The sequence below is a fragment of the Melanerpes formicivorus genome, unplaced genomic scaffold (genome assembly GCF_026170545.1).
Source record: "Melanerpes formicivorus ecotype bairdi unplaced genomic scaffold, bMelFor1.0.p_v2 SCAF_655, whole genome shotgun sequence".
Lineage (NCBI taxonomy): Eukaryota > Metazoa > Chordata > Aves > Piciformes > Picidae > Melanerpes > Melanerpes formicivorus.
Window position 1 is genome coordinate 50,001 of NW_027143007.1, and position 10,000 is coordinate 60,000.

Genomic DNA, 10,000 nt, shown 5'->3' on the forward strand with positions numbered 1-10,000 from the left:
CGGGGTAGACGTGGTCCCCGGGGACGAGGGCCGCCTGGTATCGCCCGCCCGGCCCCCAACCCCCCCCCCCCGCGGCGGCGTAAATGAAGAGAGGCAGTCGGCATGAAACCTTCTTTTATTAAGTGTTGTTTTCATCGAGCGTCTTTCATTAAAGGGTGTGTTCTGAAGCAGTCTTTTCTTCAACAGCGCTGTTCTCCGGGGAGAAGGTCTGCCGGCATCTCTAGAAATCTCCCCCCGCCCCTGACCGCCTCCCCCCCCGCCCCCGTTGCCGGTTTGCGCGGCGCCCCCCCCTCCCGACGTTGCCTCTTGCCGCTACCCCCCGCCCCCCCCCCGCTGCCGGTTTGCGCGGAGCCCCCCCTCCCGACGTTGCCTCTTGCCGCTACCCCCGCCCCCCCCCCGCTGCCGGTTTGCGCGGAGCCCCCCCTTCCCGCCGTTGCCTCTTGCCGCTACCCCCCGCCCCCCCCCCGCTGCCGGTTTGCGCGGAGCCCCCCCTTCCCGCCGTTGCCTCTTGCCGCTACCCCCCGCCCCCCCCCCCGCTGCCGGTTTGCGCGGAGCTCCCCCTTCCCGCCGTTGCCTCTTGCCGCTACCCCCCGCCCCCCCCCCGCTGCCGGTTTGCGCGGAGCCCCCCCTTCCCGCCGTTGCCTCTTGCCGCTACCCCCGCCCCCCCCCCGCTGCCGGTTTGCGCGGAGGCCCCCCTTCCCGCCGTTGCCTCTTGCCGTTACCCCCGCCCCCCCCCCGCTGCCGGTTTGCGCGGAGCGCCCCCGCCTGCCGTTGCCTCTCGCCGCGGCCACCACCGCCCCCTCCACACCCCCGGGCCCCCGTTACCGGTTTGCGCGGAGCCCCCCCTCCCGACGTTGCCTCTTGCCGCTGCTGCCACCCCCAGCTCCCCACACCCCCCGGCTCCCGTTAGCGGTTTGCGCGGAGCCCCCCCTTCCCGCCGTTGCCTCTTGCCGCTACCCCCGCCCCCCCCCCCCCGCTGCCGGTTTGCGCGGAGCCCCCCCGCCTGCCGTTGCCTCTTGCCGCGGCCGCCACCGCCCCCCCCACACCCCCCGGCCCCCGTTACCGGTTTGCGCGGAGCCCCCCCTCCCGACGTTGCCTCTTGCCGCTGCTGCCACCCCCAGCTCCCCACACCCCCCGGCTCCCGTTAGCGGTTTGCGCGGAGCCCCCCCTTCCCCCCTTCGCGGGCTGCCGCTTCCCTCCCGGGCTGCCCGGCTGCTCTCTAACCCCTGCGACCGAGGCGGCGCTGTTAGGGCGGCCGTGCCGGTGCCCCTTGCCGCAGCTAGCCTCTCGCCGCTGCCCCTCCCGTCCGTCGTCCCCCGTCCCCAAAAACTTGCTGCTCTCCACGCTGGAGCCTGCACGGGGGAGGTTGCGCTCCGCTCCTCCGGCCCTAAAGCCGCCCTCGCCCGCCCCCCGGCTTGCCGCTTGGCTGGGCTGCCCGCCCGCCCGCTAATCCCCCCAACGCCCCCACCCCAAAAACACCCCAGCCCTACCGCATGCCGCTCCCCCTCTCCCCGCTCTCGCTGACCGCTGCCACCCCCCCCCCACCCCTCCCCCCCGAAACAAACCCCCCAGCCCTACCGCATGCCGCTCCCCCTCTCTCCCTAGCCTGCCCCCCCCGCCGTCGCTTGCTGCCGCCGCCGCCGCCGCCGCCGCCGCCGCCGGGACCCGCCTCGGTCTGGTGGCGCGCGCTCGGAGATCCCCGGCTACCCGTCCGTCCGTCCCTCCCTCCCGCCCCGCCCCGGGGGAGGGCCCGGGGCAGCGCGGGCAGGCGGGGAGCAAAAAAAGGCGCGGGCGCCAAAAAACGTCGGGGTCCCGGGGTGGCGGAGGGGGGCGGCGGCGGGGGCGGCGGCGGGTACACGGCGCCGGGTCCAGGGCGCCGGGTCCAGCCCGTCCCGGGGCGGGGACAGGTGGTGTCGTCCGTCCCCGCCCCCGTAACCTGCTCTGAAGCATCCGCTTCCCGCCGCGGTTCGCCCTCCACCCCCCCCGCCGCACACGCAGCTGCCGCTTCCCGCCGCCTCTGCCCCCCGCCCCGGGATCAACCACCCGCCGGGTCCAGCCGGTCCCGGTCCCGGGAACCTGCTCCCGGGGCCAGCCGGAGCCACGCCCCCTCCTCTGACGCTTCCAGCTGCCGCCTCCCCTCCCACCCCCCAAACTCACACTGGCCCTCGCCGGCCCGCCCACCCGCCTACCTGCTTGCCCGCCGCCGCTGGGTGGCGTGCCGGACACTCTCGCACACAGGTACACAGACAGGGACACAGGCACTCGGGCACACAGGGACACAGGGACACAGGGACACAAGGACACAGGGACACAGGCACTCAGGCACTCAGGCACTCAGGGACACAGGGACACAGGGACACAGGCACTCAGGCACTCAGGGACACAGGGACACAGGGACACAGGGACACAGGCACTCAGGCACACAGGGACACAGGTGGCGGGCCGGAGGCCTCTCTCCACTGTGTGGCAGGGGTCCAAGAGCCACCCCAGCCCAACCCAGAGGGTCTTTTGCACCTCTCAGGAGGCCACCCAGAGACCCCAGGCCGCAGCAGAAGCCTCCCCCGCATGCTCTGCAGGCTTCCGACCCACCCCAGGCCGCAGCAGAAGCCTCTCCCGCACGCTCTGCAGGCTTCCGACCCACCCCAGGCCGCAGCAGAAGCCTCTCCCGCACGCTCTGCAGGCTTCCGACCCACCCCAGGCCGCAGCAGAAGCCTCTCCCGCACGCTCTGCAGGCTTCTCAGCCACCCCAGGCCGCAGCAGAAGCCTCTCCCGCACGCTCTGCAGGCTTCTCAGCCACCCCAGGCCACACCAGAAGCCTCCCCCGCAAGCTCTGCAGGCTTCCGACCCACCCCAGGCCGCAGCAGAAGCCTCTCCCGCACGCTCTGCAGGCTTCCGACCCACCCCAGGCCGCAGCAGAAGCCTCTCCCGCACGCTCTGCAGGCTTCTCAGCCACCCCAGGCCGCAGCAGAAGCCTCTCCCGCACGCTCTGCAGGCTTCTCAGCCACCCCAGGCCGCACCAGAAGCCTCTCCCACACGCTCTGCAGGCTTCTCAGCCACCCCAGGCCGCACCAGAAGCCTCCCCCGCACGCTCTGCAGGCTTCTCAGCCACCCCAGGCCGCACCAGAAGCCTCTCCCGCACGCTCTTCAGGCTTCTCAGCCACCCCAGGCCGCAGCAGAAGCCTCCCCCGCACGCTCTGCAGGCTTCTCAGCCACCCCAGGCCGCACCAGAAGCCTCTCCCGCACGCTCTTCAGGCTTCTCAGCCACCCCAGGCCGCAGCAGAAGCCTCTCCCGCACGCTCTGCAGGCTTCCCACCCACCCCAGGCCGCAGCAGAAGCCTCTCCCGCACGCCCTGCAGGCTTCTCAGCCACCCCAGGCCGCAGCAGAAGCCTCTCCCGCACGCTCTGCAGGCTTCTCAGCCACCCCAGGCCGCAGCAGAAGCCTCTCCCGCACGCCCTGCAGGCTTCTCAGCCACCCCAGGCCGCAGCAGAAGCCTCTCCCGCACGCTCTGCAGGCTTCTCAGCCACCCCAGGCCGCACCAGAAGCCTCTCCTGCACGCCCTGCAGGCTTCTCAGCCACCCCAGGCCGCAGCAGAAGCCTCTCCCGCACGCTCTGCAGGCTTCTCAGCCACCCCAGGCTGCAGCAGAAGCCTCTCCCGCACGCTCTGCAGGCTTCTCAGCCACCCCAGGCCCCAACAGAAGCCTCTCCCGCACGCTCTGCAGGCTTCCGACCCACCCCAGGCCGCAGCAGAAGCCTCTCCCGCACGCTCTGCAGGCTTCCGTCCCACCCCAGGCCGCACCAGAAGCCTCCCCCGCACGCTCTGCAGGCTTCTCAGCCACCCCAGGCCGCACCAGAAGCCTCCCCCGCACGCTCTGCAGGCTTCTCAGCCACCCCAGGCCGCAGCAGAAGCCTCCCCCGCACGCTCTGCAGGCTTCTCAGCCACCCCAGGCCGCAGCAGAAGCCTCCCCCGCACGCTCTGCAGGCTTCTCAGCCACCCCAGGCCCCAACAGAAGCCTCTCCCGCACGCTCTGCAGGCTTCCGACCCACCCCAGGCCGCACCAGAAGCCTCCCCCGCACGCTCTGTAGGCTTCTGACCCACCCCAGGCCCCAACAGAAGCCTCCCCCGCACGCTCTGCAGGCTTCTCAGCCACCCCAGGCCGCAGCAGAAGCCTCTCCCGCACGCTCTGCAGGCTTCTCAGCCACCCCAGGCCGCACCAGAAGCCTCTCCTGCACGCTCTGCAGGCTTCTCAGCCACCCCAGGCCGCACCAGAAGCCTCTCCCGCACGCTCTGCAGGCTTCCGACCCACCCCAGGCCGCACCAGAAGCCTCCCCCGCACACTCTGCAGGCTTCTCCGCCACCACAGGCCGCACAAGAGGATCTTTTGCACCTCTCTGGACGCCACCCAGAGACTCCAGGCCGCACCAGAGGCCCCCCCCCCCAACCATTTACAGGCTGCAGTGCCAGCCTAGGCCCCGCTGGCAGCCTCCCTTGTCTGCTTTGGAAGGCCTCCCATCCACTCCAGACCTGCCTGGAGGCCTCCCTCGACTGCTCCCGGGGCCCTCGAAGCCACCCTAGGCCTTTCTGGAGGACCTGCTCGACCGCTCGGGCGGCTTCTGACGCACCCTCGGCCATTCGGCGCCCAGCAGCTCCCAGGGCCAGGCACCGGCCTCCCCCTCCGGCCGCCCCTGGGGCCGGGGGTGGCTCGGACTCGGCGCCCCCAACGTGTCGTCCCGTCCCCCCCCGCCCCGCACCGCCGAACATTCGCTGCAGCCGAGGGCTTGCCGCTCGACGCCTACCCCACCCGCCCAGCCCCCCGCTGCGGCCCGGCGCTGCCCCGGCCGCTGCGCCCCGCCTCTCATCGCTCCCCCCACCCGGCAACCGGCCGCCGGGCACGGCAAGTCCCAGGGCAGGGAACAGGTGCTGCCGGGACCCCCGTGCTGGCTGCCGGCTTCCCGGGGCTGCCCCGGGCACGGACAGGTCGCCCCCCCGCCCCGGCGAATGTTCACCGAACCGGCTGCCGGCTGCCTTCGAGCACCCCCCGCCCCCCGCCACTATCGTCCCCCCCCGCCCCCCCTCCGCCTCCGCTGCCGCTTCTCCCCGCACCGCCTCCACTGCCTCCCCCCGCCGCCGGCGAACGAGTCGCCGGATCCGTAGGGTGCCGGGAGCCCGAACGGCGAGCGGCTCCGGCTGCTGCCGGGACCGCGGGGATTCGAGCCGCTCCGGCCGCGGCCGGGACCCCGTGCCGGAAGCCGGCATCCCGGGACGGCCCTGGGACGGCCCCGGTCGCCGGCCGGGTGACGTTCAGCGAAGCGGCTGCCGCCAGTCTTTGGGCCTCCCCCGTGCCGGGGCCGCGGGGCTTCGAGCCGGTCCGGCCGCGGCCGGGATCCGGGGCCGGACGATGGCTTCCCGGGCCGGTCCCGGTCGCCTCCCGGGTGACGTTCACCGAAGCGGCTGACGGCTGTCTTCGAGCCCCCCCCCCCCCTCCGCCTCCGCGGCCGCTTCTGCCCGCACCCCCTCCACTGCCTCCCCCCGCCGCCCGCGAACGAGTCGCCGGATCTGTAGGGTGCCGGGAGCCCGAACGGCGAGCGGCTCCGGCTGCTGCCGGGACCGCGGGGATTCGAGCCGGTCCGGCCGCGGCCGGGACCCCGTGCCGGAAGCCGGCATCCCGGGACGGCCCCGGGACGGCCCCGGTCGCCGGCCGGGTGACGTTCAGCGAAGCGGCTGCCGCCAGTCTTTGGGCCTCCCCCGTGCCGGGGCCGCGGGGATTCGAGCCGGTCCGGCCGCGGCCGGGATCCCGGGCCGGACGATGGCTTCCCGGGCCGGTCGCCGGTCGCCTCCCGGGTGACGTTCACCGAAGCGGCTGCCGGCTGTCTTCGAGCCCCCCCCCCCCCTCCGCCTCCGCTGCCGCTTCTCCCCGCACCCCCTCCACTGCCTCCCCCCGCCGCCGGCGAACGAGTCGCCGGATCTGTAGGGTGCCGGGAGCCCGAACGGCGAGCGGCTCCGGCTGCTGCCGGGACCGCGGGGATTCGAGCCGCTCCGGCCGCGGCCGGGACCCCGTGCCGGAAGCCGGCATCCCCGGACAGCCCCGGGACGGCCCCGGTCGCCGGCCGGGTGACGTTCACCGAAGCGGCTGCCGGCTGTCTTCGAGCCCCCCCCCCCTCCGCCTCCGCTGCCGCTTCTGCCCGCACCCCCTCCACTGCCTCCCCCCGCCGCCGGCGAACGAGTCGGCGGATCCGTAGGGTGCCGGGAGCCCGAACGGCGAGCGGCTCCGGCTGCTGCCGGGACCGCGGGGATTCGAGCCGGTCCGGCCGCGGCCGGGACCCCGTGCCGGAAGCCGGCATCCCGTGACGGCCCCGGGACGGCCCCGGTCGCCGGCCGGGTGACGTTCAGCGAAGCGGCTGCCGCCAGTCTTTGGGCCTCCCCCGTGCCGGGGCCGCGGGGCTTCGAGCCGGTCCGGCCGCGGCCGGGATCCGGGGCCGGACGATGGCTTCCCGGGCCGGTCGCCGGTCGCCTCCCGGGTGACGTTCACCGAAGCGGTTGACGGCTGTCTCCGAGCCCCCCCCCCCCCCTCCGCCTCCGCTGCCGCTTCTGCCCGCACCTCCTTCACTGCCTCCCCCCGCCTCCCGCGAACGAGTCGCCGGATCCGTAGGGTGCCGGGAGCCCGAACGGCGAGCGGCTCCGGCTGCTGCCGGGACCGCGGGGATTCGAGCCGGTCCGGCCGCGGCCGGGACCCCGTGGCGGAAGCCGGCATCCCGGGACGGCCCCGGGACGGCCCCGATCGCCTCCTGGGTGACGTTCACCGAAGCGGCTGCCGGCTGTCTTCGAGCCCCCCCCCCCCTCCGCCTCCGCTGCCGCTTCTCCCCGCACCCCCTCCACTGCCTCCCCCCGCCGCCGGCGAACGAGTCGGCGGATCCATACCGTCCCGAGAGCCCGAGGCGGCGGCACCCAGTGCGGGTCCGGCCGAGGCCGGGACCCCGTGCCTGTCGCAGGCTTCCCGGGGCGGCCCCGGAACGGCCGCGGTCGCCGGCCGGGTGACGTTCTCCGAAGCGGCTGCCGGCTGTCTTCGAGCCCCCCCCCCCCCTCCGCCTCCGCTGCCGCTTCTGCCCGCACCTCCTTCACTGCCTCCCCCCGCCGCCGGCGAACGAGTCGGCGGATCCGTAGGGTGCCGGGAGCCCGAACGGCGAGCGGCTCCGGCTGCTGCCGGGACCGCGGGGATTCGAGCCGCTCCGGCCGCGGCCGGGACCCCGTGCCGGATGCCGGCATCCCGGGACGGCCCCGGGACGGCCCCGGTCGCCGGCCGGGTGACGTTCAGCGAAGCGGCTGCCGCCAGTCTTTGGGCCTCCCCCGTGCCGGGGCCGCGGGGCTTCGAGTCGGTCCGGCCGCGGCTGGGACCCCGTGCCTGTCGCAGGCTTCCCGGGACGGCCCCGGAACGGCCGCGGTCGCCGGCCGGGTGACGTTCACCGAGGCGACTGCCGGCTGTCTTCGAGCCCCGCCCCCCCGCCGGAGCCGCGGGGATACGAGCCGGTCCGGCCGCGGCCGGGCCCCCGTGCCGGAAGCCGGCATCCCGGGACGGCCCCGGGACGGCCCCGATCGCCTCCTGGGTGACGTTCACCGAAGCGGCTGCCGGCTGTCTTCGAGCCCCCCCCCCCTCCGCCTCCGCTGCCGCTTCTCCCCGCACCCCCTCCACTGCCTCCCCCCGCCGCCCGCGAACGAGTCGCCGGATCTGTAGGGGGCCGGGAGCCCGAGGCGGCGAGCGGCTCCGGCTGCTGCCGGGACCGCGAGGCTTCGAGCCGGTCCGGCCGCGGCCGGGATCTCGTGCCGAACGTCGTCTTCCCGGGACGGTCCCGGGAGGGCCCCAGTCTCCTCCCGGGTGACGTTCACCGAAGCGGCTGCCGGCTGTCTTCGAGCCCCCACCCCTGCCGTGGCCGCGGGGATTCGCCCCGGTCCGGCAGCTGACGGTTCCCTGTGTCGGACGCCGGCTTCCCGGGACTGCCCCGGGACAGCCCCGGTCGCCTCCCGGGTGACGTTCACCGAAGCTGCTGCCGCCTGTCTTTGTCCCCCCCCCCCGTGCTCTCCCTCAGGCGGGAGGTAGACGTGCTCTCCCTCGGCGAGTAGACGTGCTCTCCCTCGGCGAGTAGACGTGCTCTCCCTCGGCGAGTAGACGTGCTCTCCCTCGGCGAGTAGACGTGCTCTCCCTGGGCGAGTAGACGTGCTCTCCCTGGGCGAGTAGACGTGCTCTCCCTCGGCGAGTAGACGTGCTCTCCCTGGGCGAGTAGACGTGCTCTCCCTGGGCGAGTAGACGTGCTCTCCCTGGGCGAGTAGACGTGCTCTCCCTGGGCGAGTAGACGTGCTCTCCCTGGGCGAGTAGACGTGCTCTCCCTGGGCGAGTAGACGTGCTCTCCCTGGGCGAGTAGACGTGCTCTCCCTGGGCGAGTAGACGTGCTCTCCCTGGGCGAGTAGACGTGCTCTCCCTCGGCGAGTAGACGTGCTCTCCCTCGGCGAGTAGACGTGCTCTCCCTCGGCGAGTAGACGTGCTCTCCCTCGGCGAGTAGACGTGCTCTCCCTCGGCGAGTAGACGTGCTCTCCGCGGAGATCGCGCTTGTCGCCAAGGGGTCGCTGTTGCGCTCTGCCTCCGCCTACGTCATCGTACAAGCCGGCGTGATTTCTGCGACCTGCCGCTGGGCGGAGGTCGGCTGGTTGTGCGCTCGCGGAGCTGACGGCCCTCCAGTTCCGTATATGAGGGAACAAGCGACGCCGAGCACTCCCAGGGCAGCGCTGCCGAGCGGCTGCTCCAAGCCACCCGCCAGGCGGCTGGGCAGGGGTCCGTCTGGCTTCTCGGTGGCTTTCCCCCGGGTCAGAGAGGGGACCCGCGGGGCCGAACAAAGGCGCGGCGGTTTGGAGCGGCCGCTGGCGCACCCTCAGCGGTGTTGGATGGGTTTCGCTCGTCCGTGAGCCGGAGCCCAGCCCGGGCTCGGCAACGAAAGCGGGGAAAAGAAAAAAAGTTGACGAGTGGCTGGCGCCGGCCACTGCCGAAGTGTGGAACCCCCGAAGCGAAGTTTGCCCGGTGGGGCACGGGGGCAGAGAAAGCCGGGGAGACGTGGTGCCGGCGTCGGTCCCACCAAGAATGGAAAGCAAGCCCGTCCAGGCACGGCGAGAGAGAGCCCGGTAAGGGGCAGAGAGAGTTCCCAGCACTGGAGCCTCTTCACGGGGGTTCCCCCCCCATGGCCAAAGCCGCAGCCCGCGGGGGCACGGCATCTAAGGGAAAAGCCAGCGGCGGTGACTGGCCACTCGTATGCTATGGAGCCCGGCATGGGGGGAGGAGGGCAAGCCGGTGCCCCAGCACGGCTTCCTCCTGGCTCCAGAGGGGCGCCCCGTGATGGAGATGTAACTCGGTGCAGCTTGAGGGAAAATGCAAGCCCACATTTCGGGGAGGCAGAGGTGCCCTGTGAGCCGGTGCGGCCCGGTGCAGCTTGCCCCCCCCCCCCCCCCATCTCTGGAGGGCGCCCCGTTTGCTCCTCCGGCGTGTTGCCCGCACGCCGAGCCCCGTGCCTGCTGGCTGCTCCTGAGGGCGGTGGCGGGTGCGCGTGGCTGTGTCTGTCCCAGAAGAGCGAGGCCGTGGGGCCTCCGCTGGCTTCCTTTCCTTCTGTCCTTGTTGATCGATGAGGCCTTTCGGGTCGCGTCGGAAAGGGCCCCCGGCCGGCAGGGCAAGGGCGGTCTTCCTTTCCACTTCGCTTCCCGTCGCGTGTGAGGTGTCGTCCTCGTTCCCCCAGCCCCGAGCGGCTCGAGCGGGGGGGAGCCGTGGCGTTAGCGGCCCGGCGCGTGCCTTGCCGCATCCTCCCCTTTCCACCTCCCCCCCGGCGCTGGGGCAGGGTTCGGGGACCGGTCTACCGCAACCGGCTTTGTGACTGCTGCGTGGCCCCGTGAGTTTTCAGGTGTCCTAAAACGCGTGAGGCGCCGGTGTCGTCCTCGGTTCCGGGTACCCGCGGGTGCCGGCCGCGAGC